The sequence below is a fragment of the Furipterus horrens genome, unplaced genomic scaffold, assembly GCF_987537825.1.
Source record: "Furipterus horrens unplaced genomic scaffold, mFurHor1.1.pri manual_scaffold_7, whole genome shotgun sequence".
In the NCBI taxonomy this organism is placed as follows: domain Eukaryota; kingdom Metazoa; phylum Chordata; class Mammalia; order Chiroptera; family Furipteridae; genus Furipterus; species Furipterus horrens.
The window spans coordinates 121891633-121910658 of NW_028327177.1; the positions used below are offsets into that span (position 1 = coordinate 121891633).

The window sequence follows — 19026 nt, forward strand, 5'->3', positions numbered from 1 at the left end:
GGAAGGAAATAGACATGCAAGTCCAGGAAACAGGAAGAGTCCCAAACAAGATGGATGCAAAGAAGCCTACTCCAAGACACATTTTCAGTAAAATGCCAAAGGTTAAAGATAAAGAGAGAATCTTAAAAGCAGCAAGAGAAAAGAAGTTAGTTACCTACAGGAGACTTCCCATAAGATTATCAGCTGATTTCTCGAAAGAAACGTTGCAGGCTAGAAGGAACTGGCAAAAATATATTCAAAATCATGAAAAGCAGGGACCTACAGCCAAGATTGCGCTACCCAGCAAAGCTATAATTTAGAATCAAAGGGCAGATAAAGAGCTTCCTAGAAAGGAAAAAACTAAAGGAGTTCATCATCACCAAACTATTATTACATGAAATGTTAAAGGAACATATTTAAGAAAAAGAAAATCAAAACTATGAACAATAAAATGGCAATAAATACAAATCTATCAACAATTGAATCTAAAAAACAAACTAAGCAAATGAAAAGAACAAAAACTGTATCGTGGATACAGAGAGCATTTTGATGGTTGCTGGATGGGATGGGGTGTCGGGGAATGGGTGAAGACGTGAGGGGATTAAGAAGTACAAATAAGTAGTTACAGAATAGCCATAGGGATGTAAAGTACAGTATAGGAAATGGAGTAGCCAAAGGACTTATATGTATGACCCATGGACATAATGGTGGGGGGATTGCTTGAGGTAGTGGGGGATGCTGCATAGAGGGGGAAAGAGGGAAAATTGGGACTATAGTAATAGCATAACCAATAAAATGTCATACTGTGTGACAAAAAATAAAAACATTAAATTCTGAATACATCTAGTTATATCAATTAATGTTCAGGGCACTGTTATTATTATGATACATAAACCAATCTAGGTGCAGGTTATGAGGTTTTTAGGTGATTTCAAGATTTACATTAAAAAAACAGCAAAAAGAGCAATTTGCTTTCAGATAAATGTGTTTCTCCCACAGGATCGCTGTTAGAATAACTAAAATGTACTTGCATAAACCTGTATGAATCATATTAAATTGCCACCATTTAACCATTTTTGAACTATAAAACCAGCAATTTCATATACCCATCCCACTATATCAGAAATGAGGGAGGGGCTGCATGAAAAGGTGTGTGTGGGAAGAATAGTGATAAATACTACATGTTGTGAAAATTTCAGTCTACTCAACATCATACTTTACTAAACATAGATTTCTGATAGAAAGGTTTTAAGATATTCTTTAAAATGGACCATTTTGGCTTTCTCCTGACTATATAGCTCCTGTATGAATTCTGAAAGCATAATGAAAAATACTTTTAAAATGAAATCATCTACACCCCCTATCTGAAACAAATGCAGGAAGCATTGTACAAAGTTTATATCTGTTCGCTGTAATATTATAATATTCTGAGTAAATACTTCAAATAGAAATATATCCAGCAACATCCAGGGTCATTTTCTTCTTCACACTTCTGTTTAGCATTCCCAAGCATATATTCCTTTTAGCATATATTGAGTTTATGCAACTCTTGTTGAATGCCTATGATGGCCAGAAACTATTCTTGGTACTGTGTATTCAAAAACATACTTAAGAGAATAAATCAAAGCATTTCACAGAGACAAATAGCCTATAAGATTCATTATCCAGCACCCCAAAATATCATTAACCTCTGATTTTGGAGAGGATTGTGCAATGGCCTCACACTGGTCCAGAAATGCAAGGGTTAAAGATCTTGTGACTCAAAGCCTGAGTCTGTAATCCGTGAACATGGATAGAATCACTGTCATAAATTGATAAGGTATGCATAAAGCCACAATGACAAACAAGGCCACAGGCCATCACAGGTCCCTGAAATTACTGATATACTACCAAACCTCCAGTGGCCCTCGCCCAGGAGGCTGAGCTCTAAATCTTCCCAATGGACTAGCAAATAAGTACTTCACCATTTAACAGGAGCAGAGGAAGCCATTCATCATTGGCCTGTCGCATGAATTGCTGACACAAGAAACTTTTCCCCTCTTAGGAAACCATACAAGTACCATGCAAGTGCTTATCAGTTGGAAAATACCTGTTTTTTTGCCCATGCTATCTGTCTCCTGTATGAGACTAAAGGCCACTTCTCTTTGAGAAACACTTTGGTGCACTAAGCATCTGAACTCCAGTCATTCTCTGCTAAGCTTACAGCAGTAAAACTTCCGTGAATCCGTCAATGGTATATAAACTTATTTATAACCATAGCTGTGCCTCTATTATGTATCTATACAACTCCAAATGCCAGCTGTCTGACGCCTTAACAGCAATTCACTGATACCATTTTCGGAAAAATGTTAGGTCAACCCTGCATTTATTACACAAGATCTTGTGGCTTTGGATAAAACGCAAAAGAGGGAGAGAACGAGAATCAACCTGTCAGTTGCCAAGTCAAGCTATAAATTGCTCCGAGGACTAATTTATATTACCTATCTATATCTTTAAAAACAGCAATGACTATGCATGTTCAAAGATTTACTGAAAGAAGTGGCCAGAAGGATAGAGTACATGGGCACTGCCAATTTAACAGTCATTTATTTAATTGAGAAAGAAAGATAGAAATATTGGACACCTAGCAGTCCTGATCATGTATATGTAATTTGTGATTTTGGAAAGATACCAAGTTTGAAAAAATTAGTATTTTTATGCCAATTTAAATATAAAAAGGAAAGAAAATTAACTCTAATACCTACTGCGAGTCTACTGCTTTGCTTACAATACTCCATTTAATCCTCCCAGTCATCTCATATGGTCGTGTTATCATCTTCATTGTATAAGTGAAAACCTGAGATTCACAGAAGTTGAATTTGCTCAATATCACCACTAGGAAGTATTGAGACAGGATTACTCTGACCTAAGTCTTCCCATATTATGACCTGGAACAAACTGTAATATGGAAAAGAAGTCTCTTCTAATTTGAACCTGCATTGTGGATTAGGTGCAAACCCCCCAAAATGGTCTTGGATTTATCAAGGGATCATCCAAAATTTGAACAGAGTGCTCCATCCACACTCTATGATGTTTACCATAGTAGGTTATAATATAATCTTCCTTCCTCTCCCCTCCCAAATCCAGCAAAAGGTGGTTCAACTCTCTGCCACAGAGAAACTGGAGCTCAGCTTACTCAGCAGCAAGTTATTCCCACGGTGACCAGAGGAGAGAGCCGGAATAATGCTTTTACTACGGGCCACTCACCACGATAAGCACAGCTGGGCTGCAGAGACTGCTTTTCCTGGATTCTGTTGCCAAGCTGAATTTTATGATCTTCACTGGCAGATGATCAAATGCAAACTCTTAATTTACAGCCAAGTTACCTTACAGCAGCTGCTGGAAGAACTAATTTAGAATGCAAATCTAGTCCTTACTCTATGGGGAAACTGTTGCAGAGTTGGGTGGATTTTGAAGCCATGGTTCATGAAAGACAGCTCCACTGCCCTCTAATATGATGGAAGAAGAAATATTCAGGTGCCATTTGTTTACTCTTGAGCAACTGCCCTCCTGGCGGGGATTGGAGTCCCATGGAAAGAGAGTCCAGGTGTTTAAAATCTGCCTTTACTCTCTTTTCCGCATAAGGAAAATTGAGATCGGAAGATGGGTGTGTAAAATAACTTCTGACAATGTCTTCTTTGTACCAAGGAATCCACTACCTTAGGCTAAAGGACAAGGCAACTGGGATGTAATAATTTGCCTAGAATTTTTTGTGACGTCAAGAAAGTACAAACATCATACCTATCACTGATCCTGCCTCTAAAAAAAATCCTGTTACTGTAGGTATGAATTATCAGTTAAAGTTGATTTTTTTTTAAATTCATTTAACTGATAGCTAACAGTGACCTTCTAGAATACTTAAAACATGGAGTTTACTGAGTCATTCCACAGCTTTGATCCTCATCTCTTCAGCTGAACCAAATCTTAGAAAATACTCAGTCCTAGTTATTAGAAAGTTTCTTATTATTCCATTGAGTTACTAAAGAAATCTGGGCTTGTGCAATATATATGAAGATCTCATCCCTTGGCAACTGTCAGAGTTAATGAAGTAGAAAAAAGTACGTCTTTGTTTGTCCTCCCATTTGTTTGGCATGGAGAACGATTATTGTGGAACTTTAGATGATTCAAAGAATTATTAGAGTAAGAATAAAGGGAAAATTGCTATAATGAGCAAGTAATTAGAAAAGGGAAGACACGTCCATTTTAATTTTATTTTCAGCTTTGCTTTGTATACAATAGAGAAGCACATAGCTAACTGATTAGACGAGAAACTCTCCTAACCCATGCTATGCCTCTAACTAGTCACTTTCACATGTGTTCACTGTTCCCCTTCAGCCAACATGCATAAAAGAAAAACCGAAATGGTCACTAACCATGCCTGTTTGTGGTCCTGCATTTTCTTGACCCTATCCCATCACCCTCCCCCTTGGTGGTCAAACTGTGGCAGTTTATCTGGAAATCCAGATCTAAGTACTTGGATTAAACAATGAACCACACAGGCTCGTCTTTGACCTGACAGAGCTTACATACTAATTGCCAGAGGATAATGAACAGAATAAATAAGTATTATAAATTATACAGTATATTAGAAGGTAACTAGTTCTTAAAAGAAAAACCATCAGGTAAGAAGGGTGGGAATGACAGGGGCTGAAATCCTAAATACAGTAGTTACAGTAAGTATCATGAGGTGTTGACATTCGAGTAAAGCTTAAGAAACAAATCATGTACCAATATGAGGAAAGAGGATCCCAGGCAGAGGGGCGAGTTGGTGCAAAGGCCTAGAGGTAGGATTGAGCCTGATGTGTTCAAGGTATAGTGAGAGCTGGGCTGGAATTGGTTGAGGTGAGGGGAGTACTTGCCTCAGGAGTACAATTTAAGGGGATAATAAAAAACTCAGTAATCGAGATAATGATACACTTTAATTCAATATTTAAAAAGTTAAAGTTGGAGAAATAAACAAAATCCATGGTGAAGAAAATATCAAAATTTTAAATTAAGACAGGATATGACTGTGCACTTGTATAACCTGCTTCATTCACCTGGTTCCAATAAAAATTCACTTATAAAAACAGGTAGCCTGTGGGTCACAGTTTGATAATTTTTATCCTTTTGATATTGTGTTTATTATTTGTCCCCAATTACTGAGTTTTTACCATTCCTAAATTTTGCCCTCAAGTGCTGTACTTGCCTCTCCCTCATCCAGGCCCTGCCAAGGAGGCCAGTGTGGCCACAGAGGAGCAACGAGGGGATGGTGGGAAGAGACGAGATTTGAACAGCACCTAGAAGCCACATTTCAAAGGGCTGTGTAGTCACTCTAAGGATTTCACCTGTCAGTCAAAGCCAGCCACCTGATCTCAAGATAGTTTTTAAGTGATGAGTGAAAGAAGTAGAAGCAGAGAGAGTTTATAACAATCCAGATGAGAGGTGACAGTGGCATGGACCAGCAAAGTATCATGAAGATAATGAAAAGTGATCAGATTCTGGGTATATTTTGGAGGTGTAACTAACACGATTTGTGCATTATTGGACATAAGGTATGAGATTGGAAGAAAGGATGATTCTAATATTTTTACGAGATGAAACAGAAAGATGGAGTTGCCACTACCAGAGAGATGCCATCTGTAGAGCAAGTTTGGGGGAGTGAGCTTTAGTTTTGAACATTTTAGATTTGAGATTATCTATTACCTAAACAAATGAAGATACTGGGTGAGCTGTTGGTACCTGAGTAGGAAGCTGAAGAACTCACTTCAGCTGGAGATATAACTATGGATGCCATCCTGAAATTTATACGGATAATGTATTTCTTACTTCCACCTCCAGATACTGAAGCCATTCTTCTGTGAACTAGAATTGAGAAACCTTCTATAGAAAATATATCTCCTCATGAGACAGGACTATGTTCAGTTCCATTTTTTCAAGACTCTTAATTTCCACTGAGGTTTTAATTTTTAGTTTTTTTTTTTTCTTCAATTTAAAACATTGGCAACATGTTTCAAGTTAGAGGAGATGACATGGTCAAACTTTTAGTAATCTGATTCCATGACAAATGTGTCACTTCCCAAAATCTGCACCAAATTTTTTGCCAGCACGTAAGGTGCTAATGTAATCATAATATAACTAAACATGTTCACAGTGAAAAATAATGAAGAAAGGAAACTTTCCTGATTTATTCATTTAAAATAAACATCTGTCATTTCATACCGGTCTCTAATAAATTATAATACATTTTCAGCCAATCTGAGTGTTTTATTGAATACAGAAACATGGCCACTTAGTCTGATTTTCAAAGTTAGGCATTAGGTCATACATTGTGGCTACTGTTTAAAAGTATAAAAATCAGCCCTGGCTGGGTGTTTCAGTTGGCTGGAGCATCATCCCATACACCAAAAGGTTGTGCGTTTGATTCCTGATGAGGGCGCATACCTATGTTGAGGATTTGATCCCCATTCAGGGTGCGTATGGGAGGCAACCGATCGATGTTTCTCTCTGACATTGATGTTTCTGTCTCACTCTTTCTCTCTCTCTCTCTCTCCCTCTTCCCCTCTCTCTAAAATCAATAAACATATCCTTGGGTAAAGATTAAAAAATAAAGTAAAATGTAAAAAAATGTATAAAAATCATATGGCAAATCTAAAATGACAAGTTCCTTGCAGTAAGCCACTTGACTAGCCTTTCTGGGCTAGGAAGAGATTAACTATTTTGACCTACTCTTCATGTCTAGGTGCGGTCTGCTGACTGCTAAGAAAAGAGACAACAGTGACTTGCAGCTAAATATTCACATTATTGCTAAACCAATGTAATGACAAAGCACCCCTTGACAAAAGTGATCAGCTCCTATACTGGGAAGATTCAGGACCACACATGTATAAGTGAATCAGTTTGAGCTCCTAGGTCAACTTTTCAAAACACATTCAGTGTTGTGTGGTTTATGTTTTTCTGTGGATCACTTTCTCATCAATTAATGCCATTTACCTTTGTTTTGTTTCATAGATTGAAGTAAAAACTAAGAATATCTACATATTGGTATTAGATGGAAACATTCATTTCTCTTTATTGTCCTACTTCATCACTCAAAAATACAAATATATCATTACCATAGGAAGTCAAACCATAGAAAAAAATTTAAGTTTTACTAAATAATCCTTTTAATAGAGAGGCACAATTTATAATCAAATTCATGTTATCTTATAATTTCATATTCTACTCGGTTTTCTTTATACTTTGCACTTGAAATGTTAAAATGTTTTTTATGCCCCTAAATTATTGTTGTGGATTTTATAAAGTAATAAAAATACCACCAAATATAAGAAAAAGTATGTCTTTGTGGGTTATACAATGAACATATTAAATGTTTATTTAATTACTTATATTAAATAGTTTATGAAATTAACAACTATTTTACTATGACAATATTCTCTCATTACTCTAGTACTGCTCTGAAAACATTACTGTTTTAAATAAATATGAGTTGGCTTGGAGAGAGAGAAGAAATACTTTTACTGCCTATAATATATATTACAGACACAGCAAAGAGTAATGCTGACTTTGAGCAACTGATTTTTAAACACATACTTCTCAATGTCTTTTTCAACCATGAGATTAGCTGGTTAGTGTTACTTAAAATAAGATGAAAATTAAAGATAAATATTCCCTAGCTCAAGTTAAAACATAAAACAAAAAGCCTAACTTAAAAAGCATTAAAAACCAACAAAATTAGACTTGCAAACATTCTAGTAAAACATATGCTAAACTGTTTCTTACAGAACTAATGAATATTCATTGATTATCATTCACATAATTTTAATTTCCACAATAACAACATTAAGAAAGGGGAAAAGTTAATATAAAAATAAGGAAACAATACATCATAAGCTATTCTTTTGCATTAAGTTGGCAAGAGCAGTATAATAGTAACATAGTGCAAATTACCAACCAGATTTTGAAAGCTCTTTCTGGAGAATATTTTATGAGAGATAGCAGAGAGAGTCAGAGATAGACATGGCGACTCCATGAGACCCAAAAGTAAATGATAAAACCATGGACAAAAACCTTGAAGGAAAATGCTTTTCCCATCGAGGGATGATTTGTACTGGCCTCCAGGTGTAATATTATGTGCGCTGATGAGCTGATCAACAGAACAGAACTTCTATCCAGCTGTAATCAAGAGTGATTGATGGTTGGGACAAAAAAGTTGATTATCATGACAAGTTCACTGATGCAGAGAAAATAAGCTCTGCCTGGGAAATGGATGAAACCTGTTCAGAGACTACCTTCTGAAACCTTATTTATAAGGAATTTAAGAGAAAGGTTATAGTTATACAGATGGACCTGATACTCCGATAAACCTGATAAGTATAAATTTGCCACACACCAAATTTGCCATACATTAAATTTATTCTTATCAGGTTTATCAGAGTATCAGGTCCGTCCGATGTAAGGAATTTAAAAGTTCATTTAGGTCCAATAAAAGTTAGACCACATAATGTTCAATTATGTGCATGATTCTTAAAAGCGATCTTTCCGCTTCTCACAGTACCACTGAAAATCACACACGGACACGGAAAATTAAAACTTTCATAGCATATGCTCTCCTCAGCTCGCTCCTCCCTCCCCGAGAATGAGTTCCCCAAATGACTGCAACCTTTACCACTATCAGATTCAATTTACATCAAAGCATAGATTTGGACTGAGACAACAGATCCCAGAGGCAGTATTCTGCATTTAAAATGAGGTTTGGCAGGCTTAAAAAAGGTGACTCTTGGCCAGAATCTTAGGAGTAAGTACAGTGTTCTAAAAGAGTAGCCTGTGAAAAAAATATGAAGGAACACATCCATTTTTCAAGTTCTGGTTCTAATGTCATAAAAGAAATTCCAGCAATGTAACACATATGTAGTATGCAATTTACAGCATGCATAGTACAACTTCATCATCCTTAAGCTCATTATGAAACCAGATAACCACCCCTACCTAACCCAGGCATCATAAGAAACTTTGAGTGTGAAGAAGGTAAAATGAATGAATAGGTTTACTTCATCTATACAGAGATCTTTGGCTATGGGGACCCTTGAGAAAGGTAAATGTATTTCATCACAAATACTCTAAATTAATACAGAGAATTGGATTCAGTAGAGAGATAACACCAAATAGAAACTGTTAAGAAAGGCAGGATACAAAATGCCCAAATGACTCAATAACAGCCACTAACATGAATTATCTTTTTCTCAATTTTTTTTGCTCCTCTACTTAGGAACAAATGATTCTACCTTGTCCTAACTTCTAGGGTTGGAGTGAAACTAATGATTTATTAAAAGCTCAAATAAACTAGAATGAAAAAGAACAAAAGGATAGGGGTCTGATAGACAGTGACTGAAAGGAATTTAAAGCGATGAACAAATTTTATTTTTGAGACTTTCAGTTATTATTAATACAAGTTTCTACAAGCAGTTGTAATGCCTAGTCATACTTTGAGAAATGTATACAGTTGTAAAAAGAAATACATTGTAAAAAACAGTTGATGGCATTTATATAAGATATGTGTAACAAGCATTTCTGGGCATCTGGATTACATCAAGGATTTTATTCCATGGCTAATAAAGATTTCATTAGTGAGACAGTGATAAGGCCACTGCTGTGCTCTGAAATCTTCAGGGTATACTCATAAAGTTAAAATTGGGGTTCTTTGACTGTAATGAATTTTTTAAATAATAAAAAATTCAGAGATCACTATGTGGCAGGCTTTCAAAATTGTAAGATTCGGTTTTGAGGCTGCACTCAAATCTAATTCCACTTATTCATTTCCCTTTTGAGTCATGTGAATTTTCATTTTTAGGTGTTGGGGAACCAGTTATTTAGGATATACACTGCATCGCAGAGGAAGCAGACACCAGTGAAAAAGCAACCTAATATTCCATTTTTATTAAAATGTGGCATTTATTCTAAGTGTCCTTAGTGAAGCTGAAACTTAGACCATCTCAGAGACTCCTGTTTCTACATTCATTTTCTGGTTACACGAAAAAGGTTTCTGGTTTTGAGCACTTCCTTCATTCACTCACTCATCATTTATTGAGCGATATCTAAGACTTTCAGAGCTTTCCGCAACATTAATAGGTTTCTTGCCTCATCTTTCGGGAACATGTGGACAGCATTCAGTTCAGTTAATTAAAAACATATCTCTTGCTTCAACAAGTTGTACCCAGCCCATCACATACTTCCCTTTCACGCTTTGTGCGTGCTTACCCTCCTTCCCAGATTCACTGCATTCAATAGGTGGCATTGGATGAAAGAGACTCAGCAGATTTTCTCTTGTCCTTTTGAATACTTACTACAATATTATAGCTCTTTAAGTGGCTCTCAATTCTGAAATGCGTTTCTTTATTTTAGCTATCTGTACTACCGGCAGTCCAGCTATGAATGTACAACTGCTATTAACCTTGATTAACTTCTGCATTGTGTGTAGAAGTTAAGCGATCAATTGTCTGAGCTGAAAACTGTCAGGTGAGGCCAATGCAAGTCTCCAAATGAATTTCCCTTAGGGTATGTCACTTGAGATGATAAATCCAGCTTTTTCAACAGCTTAAGGGCCTTGAAAAAGTCGACTAAATATTCTGGCCTTTGATTTTTCCATCTATATAGTCTATAAAGTGGGCGGAATGGTTTCCTAGACATTTCTAATCCTAATATATTGTACAAGAATTCTCTGAGGTGCTCACAGTACTCCATAGAAACATAAATATCTCTTTGATTACTAGAGGTTACGTACACACCTTCTTGTCATATCTAAAATCAACTTTCTCTTTCTAGATATTCAAGGTCACATTGTCCATGTCTAGGAGAATTCTATAGAAAAGTGAATTTTATTACTTCTCTTTTCTCAGTCCCTTCTCTTCATTTCATCCACAGATGAAACTCTGGAATATCAATGATTCAGACAGTCCTAAAATGTCCCGATGTTGGAAGTGTTATTTTAAGACACCTGCCAAAGAAGTACAGTGCTTAAACAGAGCCTTGTGCTTTTATTCCTGACTGGCTTATTTTCTCCTGAAATATCTAGCAGCCAGACCCAATATTTTTTGCTTGGTCTTCCCGTTTGAGTTTTGTTACCTGAGAATTCCAACAGAGATGGGAGCTTCGCTTCAGAAGTTAAGGCTAGTGAAGCTGAGGGATGGAATAGGATTCAAATGCACACTCAAGGTATAATCCCTTCCAAAGAGACATCCTCATCATTGTTCCAAACTCAGCCACAACCTACAGTCCATCACTATGTACTCCAGAGCTAGTTCCTCACACAAAGGTGACCTGATGGCCCCACTGAACCTCATCTGGTTCCAGATGTGTTTTCTCTCTGACAGCAGCTGAATGGCTCTGTCATTGAGCTGCTTTTGAAGAAGAAAACCCCACCATGGGAAGGCTGTGGTGCACAGGCCAAAGCTCAAACAGCTCTGTGGGTCCTGCAGACTAACAGAGAACACTCTCCTGTGAAAGAGATGTTTCAAAGCTGCTTGAAAGTTTCATTTATAACTGGGTCCCTCAGAGCCTTTGAGACTTAGCAGTAGCAGCAACACACTTAAAGAGGTTGAGTGTTTTTAATAAACACAGCTTTGCCAGGGACAAGTTGTCCCTCATCTTTTAAAAGGTAAAAAGTTAAGATTAACCAGAAATGAGAACCTCAAATCAACACAAAAATGCAGACACTTTATATTGAATAGATTCCTTTAAACACTTAAAGACACAAAAGATTTTTCAAACATTTATATTTCTTAAGAAGTAATTTAACATTCAGGAAAAATAAAAAACAATTGTAACTGAATTGATTATCCCATAAAATAAAAATGACTTTTCCATTGCATTCACTATACAGTTTATAGTCCAATTATCTACATGTTGTATCTTATAATCCTTACAACATGGCTGTAGGGAATGGCTAGTCATCTTCTTTTATTTTTATTGTTATTATTTTTTAATCCTGAGTTGATTTGATTAGTGTCACTCTCACATGCTCAGTGGGCACCTCACTCCAGCCTCCTGTCATAAACATATATGGAAAGCACCTTGCCCTGAGTCTGATGGTGACATGTAGGTCTCAGGTGACATATTTCCCCCTTACCTCCAAGCTGACCACAGCCTGGCCCTGGAGACCGAACTGTCCGAGGAGAAGGTGGCTTTGGCCGTGGGCTACAGCAAGAGTCTGTTCAGGCCGGCCTTTCAATAGCCATTTGTTTTCAAGGGAGCGATTGTAGCAGAATTTCACTTAGAGTAAAATTGGCTATCTTTCCTGAGGTTTCCATGGGGACCTGGAGTTTTAGAGTAATTTCGAGGAAAAACATTGGAAATACATTGAGGGGCAAAATGTTAATACAGTCACACTGTTCTAGCACAAACCATTTCTAGAACCATGAGAGACAGATAACTCACTTCCTCCTCTAGGCTCACAGGCTGAAGAGCTGTGTGTGACTTTCTCAGAGCCAGGTACAACCTAGTCCTTGTACTCAGAATACAGGAACAATTAGGTTTGAGTCGTTAGTCCCCATCACAGATGTGCTTTTGTTAGTTACTTGCTGTGTGACCTTGGGGGAGTCACTCAACCTCTCTGGGCCTTGATTGTCTTATGAAAGACTTATTTTAAAAAAATTCAAATGAAAATGTGTGTGTGTGTGTGTGTGTAATTTTTCATGTTATGAATGCTGAAGTGTTTGAAACAGCTCACACTTAGTGTGTGCCTAATACAGTATATTCCAGAGAGCCCTTCTAAGCCCTTTATGTGTATCAACTCATTTAATGCTCAAAAGAAGAATATAAGGTAGACACTATTATTATTCTCCCCGTTACAGATGGGAAACTGAGGCACAGTTAGTTCAAGTAACTTGCCCAAAGCCACACAGCTAGTGAGGCAGAATTTGAATCCAAGTAATCCCCTCAAGGGCCAGCTGCCATCATTCATTTTCCCCAGTCTCCAGACCCCTCAACATTCCATACTCAAATCCCCAATTTCTAGAGGTGTTCTCTACTGTGGGGCAGGAGTGGGCATCCAGATTCTCCACAGCCTGGGAGAAGTGTCCTTTCAAGCTATGCACCGAAGTAACCTGCCTTGTAGTTACTACAAAAACATTTATCAGTGAATTTCCAATTTTGCAAACTTAAGATTCATTGGAGAGTTTGCTTAGAAAAAGAAAAAAGGCAGATGCATAGGCACCTCCCCAAGAGAGGCTGACTTGGTAAGCACACCAGCTGGGCTTCAGTCGCAGATAACAGAAGACACTCTTGCTACTTGAGGCTGAAGGGGATTTGGTTCAAAGTCACAGCGAAGGGAAGCAAACATTTGGAGAGGGGTCATTCAGTGTAGCAGCCAGAGATGCCTCACTTCTGTCCTTTGGTGTCTGGACCCATGAATTCTGGCAGCATCGTCACTGGCTCAAAGCACACACTGCATCCTACAGGTCAGAACTCCATCATCACCAGGGGGTGTCTCTAAGCTGGTGCCATGAAGCTGGTGCCATGCCTCCGCCTTCGATCGGCCATTCATTCTACCATCCAGAAGATCAGCTACTCTGGGTTATGGGAACATAGTAACACCAGAGAGAATCCTGGGGCACCAACAGATGAACTCACTTATTTTGCTTGTAAATGGATTTGTGATCAGAAGCAATGTTGGCTTTGGGTACATTACTTAAACTCGTTGTATTTAGTTACATGAGTCTCCAATGCCAAATTCCAAAGGCTATGGCATTCCATTTCAAAGTTTCCTGTAATACCACCGTGCTTATATTTCTAGATAAACACTTCAGTAAAAAAGCATCCTGCTTGTTCCTGATGCTTTTAATGTCAAGTGAACTTATGGTTATGGAACCTGTAAGTTCAATGAAGAGCTCAAAAACACGCGGTCAAATAGCATATCACAGATTTAGACAAGTAGTTTAATTCCTGACCCAATGATTTTCCTACCATTTCACTCTAGCTTCCCTAGATGCTGTTTTAGGTTTGGGGTTAGATGTATATGCTTTATGCACATATTTTTATTAACTTTTTTCATATGATGTGTAATAAAATGCTGAAATCTGAATGCAGCAACAATAACATCTATGAACTCTCCTGGGCATGTTTTAAGACTGCAGACAATGCTAGATATAGGCAGGACAATTAGCAAATTGCAGCTGAGGCCTTCAAAATGAAATTCATAATTTGGTATACAACATGCAGTTTAAAAACCAGAATAGATGAATAGATGCATCAATTCATTCTAAAGTTGAAGATGCTTCTAAAGGGAATTTTTTAAAAAATAGAAAGAAACAAAAGAATAGTTTTCCCACTTCAATACAATCGCCATTAGTTTTTGTTCTTCCCTCCATCTAAGTAGCATTTCCTTTAAATATCATCCTCTCCAAATATGTTGATTTCAATATATAAAGGATATGTCTTAAGACATGATGTGAAGAAAGTTTAAATATCTAATTTGGTCAGTTGGTAGGAAAAAATAGTCCTGTTAGCACCTTCATCCTTACGTTGCCACATTTGGTTACAGAAGTTGTGACAGAAGTATGACTGAAATTTAGATACATTGCTTAGTTTCATTACATTTATGGGTTTGAAAATGCAGAGCAAGAATAATGATCTCTATGTTATAATGCCATTGGAAATGTAGCAATTCTACTGATGGTGATCCCAAGGATCCCCCTTTGGATGGGTCTGTAGTCTCTAAGGAATGTTATCCCCTAGTGAGATTATGTTCTTTTCTGGTTTATCACAGTCCCCTGAACTAATTAATGCTTGACAGTTCTGAGTCATAAAGGACATGTTACTGCTGCATCATATAGTTCAGTCATGTGCATGTGGACTTAAATTTTCACAGTGTTTACGACTGAGTTATGAGTGTGACTGGATACCATTGAAGCCACTGGAGAGTCCTGGGCTGTGAATGAGTTTTCACACCAGCTCGGACTGCATCCTGTTAGTTCCACAGAGAAGGAGGCTCCTGCCCTCTCTCTGAGACAGTCTAACTGGGCAGGAAACACAAAGATTGTCATTAAAGCTATTATCATAGGATCCGCTGGAACTTCGGGATGGACCTGCGGGCCTACCTGGACCAGATGAGGCAGCAACGTCCAAGAAGTGCCCATTGACCCTGTGAGGCCATCTACTGGCCAGGTGGCCTTGTACAGATCTCCCACACTCTCGGCCCCGCAGGGTCCATGTGTGAAATTAACAGAACTTTTCTTCTATCTGTAACATATTACGAAATGCTATTGTTAGGAGATTAACCAGAGCGACTGTATGCGTCACTACAATGTTATAATTCCTTAGTTGGGGGTCTGAAATCTTATTTCCCACTCTAGAAACAGTCATTGAGTAATTGTTCTCAACATCACTTAATAATCTTACCATGCTGACCCTGCTTTAAGTTGTCTTTCAAAGGCACACTTGATAACTTGCCCAGGCCAGTGGTAATTTGTGCTTATTTTCGAATGCTGATAAAAAATAATTGGGTGAATTATAACCTTTCAGTCTTTAATTGGAAGCTTTTTACATAACTCCATGTTTCATATAAGTCTTGAGAATGGTTTCTTTCTTTTTTTCCCCAAAGAACAGCCTATACCAGAAGACAATCTGATTTAAAGTACATAAAATATAATGTAGCATTTAAAAAGATATCTACAGGGCCCAAAATAAACTATACAGGAAACAGGTATGGCATAACACCAAACTACAGAGTTTATAATATAAAGGATCAAAAAATAAATAAAAATGTAGAGAAAAGAAAATTGAATTTTCATGAGACAGAGATGAAAAGAACAACCAACTTATTATCATTGGAAGGAGAAACTTTAAAATGTAATAAGGTTCAAAAAGCAAAAATACTTTCCTATGTGATAGAGGATTCAACCAAGAATACAAGTGAATTGCTGTGTACTTTTCAAAAGGGACTCTAGGTTTAAGAACGGAAAGAGGAAGATAAATTCCAGATTCACCAGGAAGGAGCAAAGAGGCAGTTGTATTGGGATTATAAAGTTTTGTCCTGGGATTAAAATGACCAAGTATGATATACAATCTGTATTTTTTATTTAGAGAAATAAAGAATTATTTAGAGAAAATATGAATTATTTTCTTATATACGAATGAATGGATAATGAATCCAATTGATCTTGCTGTTCCATTTTAAATGTTACATAAAATTAATATTTATAGAGATGACCAGTCAATAAGTAAACAAAACTAATATCTCCAGCACAATAGTTCTCTTTATTGATATAATGATACTGCAGAGATATTTTTAAAGTCTGTAAAGGAGATTCTACTCTTGTATTTCCATTTTGCAGTAATTATATTTTGCTTGTAAATCATAGTTAAAATATTGCTATGTCAGTTATAGACTCAAACGCATTGGGTCCTTCTATTTTTTAAAAAAACTTCAATATTAAAAATTAGCACTGCATAGTGAATTTATATTCAAGTTCAAGATAAGGAAAAATAGAAGGGCAGTCAATTCACTTGTGTTCAGTTTATGTAGACACATGAAACAGGACTGAGTAAAATTATCTGATGAATTTGGGTGGTCATGAAATTCAATTCAATCCTATATCAGACATTTAAATGAGTATCTGTGGAAGGCAAAACAATGATATTTAAGTCCTAATCCTGGAAACAATGTTACATTATATGATAAATGGAGATTAAGTTAGCACATGAAATTTGGTTTCTAATCACTTGAGTTTAAAACAGAAAAATTATCCTGGATTATGCAGGTGAGTCCATTGTGATCACCAGAGTCCAGAATTATGGAAAAGAAGATCAAGAATCAGTAACAGAGAAAAAATGCAATCAGCTTTGAAGATGGAAGGGAGTCATGGGCCAAGGAAAGGGGGCGCCTCTAGAAACTAGAAAAGAAAGTCAACAAAGTGAATTCTTCCCTCCATTCTGCTGCAGAAACGTAATCTAACGAGACCCATGTCTGACTTCTCACTCCAGAACTATAAAATAATATATCTGTTGTTTTAAAACACTAGGTTTATGGTAACTTGTTGCACACAATAGAAGATTAACACTGTGATCATCTAGTGAATGGTCATGCTTGCGATTGTTTCACTGTGACCTACATTCCCAAAACACCCTGGCCGTTTTCCTTTTACCACATGCCAGACAAACCTGACTGCAGAGCTGTGAGAATGAGAAGCAGCTGTTCCTAATAAATACATATTGATCCCTATATTGCCTTAAATGCCATTAGCAAAATAAATTGCTATTCTTTCCTATCAGGGAAATAAAATAAAATTCCATTTTAGAAAAGTAAGTAAATTTCCTTTATATCATGTTATGTTCTTCATGTTAATGTTAATAATCATATATATAAATATATATGTATTTCCTAAAGCATACCTAACAATATTTCTAAGGTCCTTAAACATGACTTTGATTTCTATCTATAGAATAAGAAATAATAGAACTACATAATTTTTTTCTGAGAGTTTAGAAATGATCAGAATTGCTATGATAGCTGACCTGAATAACACAGGGTCAGGGGCACCAATGTCCAGCACAGCTGAAATTTGTGTATAATCTTGACTCCCCCAAAACTAATAGCCTATTGTTGACTGGAAACCTTACTGATAACATACACCGTTGATTCATACATATTTTCTATGCTATATGTATTACGTACAGTATTCTTATAATAAAGTAAGCTAGAGAAAGTGTTATTAAGAAAATCATAAAGAAGGGAAAATACATCTACAGTACTGTATGTATTTATTGAAAAATTCCACATGTAAGGGGACCTATGCAATTCAAACCCATGTTGTTTAAGGGTCAATTGTATTGAGTTCAGAACTCTTATTTACATGTCAAACTCCTTTTTCTTTCTTTTTTACAATAGCTGGAAGAGATTATTATGTAATATTGATCATTTGAAAATATTATTAAAAATTAAACTATGGTCAATTTCATAAAATTCAAACCAAAGCACTCAGTATTAAAAAACAAACAAGAAAATAAAACAAAGCAACAGCAAAAAAAATCCCTCCAAATAAAATGCTGTATGTTCAGTGTATTCTTTTTTATAGCAGCAAATACCTTTCAGATGCTGTGCAGGTAATCTCTCTTTTCTTTTTTAAGTCAACTGAGGGAATGTTAGAAAATTGCCTGATGATTATACTGTACTTGTAGGTATGTGTTCATAGGATAGCAGCAATCTTTATACAAAATAAAATGTTCTCACAGAAGAAAAAAGCCTGATTATCTCATATGCTATCCTCACCAGAGAGCACCTAAAGGATCAACTTCCCCAGGGAGATTAAATACTGGACGGCTTAACATTCTCCAGAATCCAGATCTCTTTGGTGGTCTTCACAGTGCATATCAATTGAGGGGAAGATAATCGCACCTGGCAGGCGCCATTTTGATAAGATGAGGTCCTTTTTTGCCTAGCATGTCTACAAGGTGTTCAATTTCTATTTCTTCCAAACCAGCACGCCCTCTCTTTTCTGTATTTCTCAGGACCAACTCCACACCAAAGCAGGCTGTGGGGAGCAGTATTTTTCACACTGGCCAAAATCCAAAATTAGCTTCACTGTGATAAACCAAGAGTTTTCCCTGATTCTTAGAAAAGGTATGAAAGACATGAATAACTCTTGGTGAATAATTTGCAAAGTTGCAAAGCACAGGTCAGTTTCACCATTGTCTACCTTCTGTCATGTTCTCCCCTTCAGTTTTATTCATTAAGGGCTTGAGTGCTTTGGGGTCTTTGGGACCCCTGTTAAAATGATAATGCTTCTAGAACAGTAAATTGAGAGCTCTAACACAAATATCATTAAGGACACAGGGCTGATTGGGAATTAGGTACCACCAAGGCATGCGAAGAGATTTACAAAACCAAAATATTGACCTTGAAATGTGCTTTGGGACCCATTTTATTTCAGACATGTAATTTATCAAAAATCTCATTGGTTCTACATTTGACTATTCCCCAAAAGGAAAGCATTATAACCTAAATATAGCATTCTCAAGAAACGAAACAATACCATT

The 19026-nt window shown here is 36.7% G+C and overlaps 1 protein-coding gene across 1 annotated transcript in view; it reads right to left on the reverse strand.

Annotated features, from left to right (window-relative positions):
• The window catches only part of ZNF385D (zinc finger protein 385D), a 288666-nt gene that overhangs the window by 101885 nt on the left and 167755 nt on the right, over nucleotides 1-19026 (reverse strand). The gene's annotated exons all lie outside the window — the stretch shown is intronic.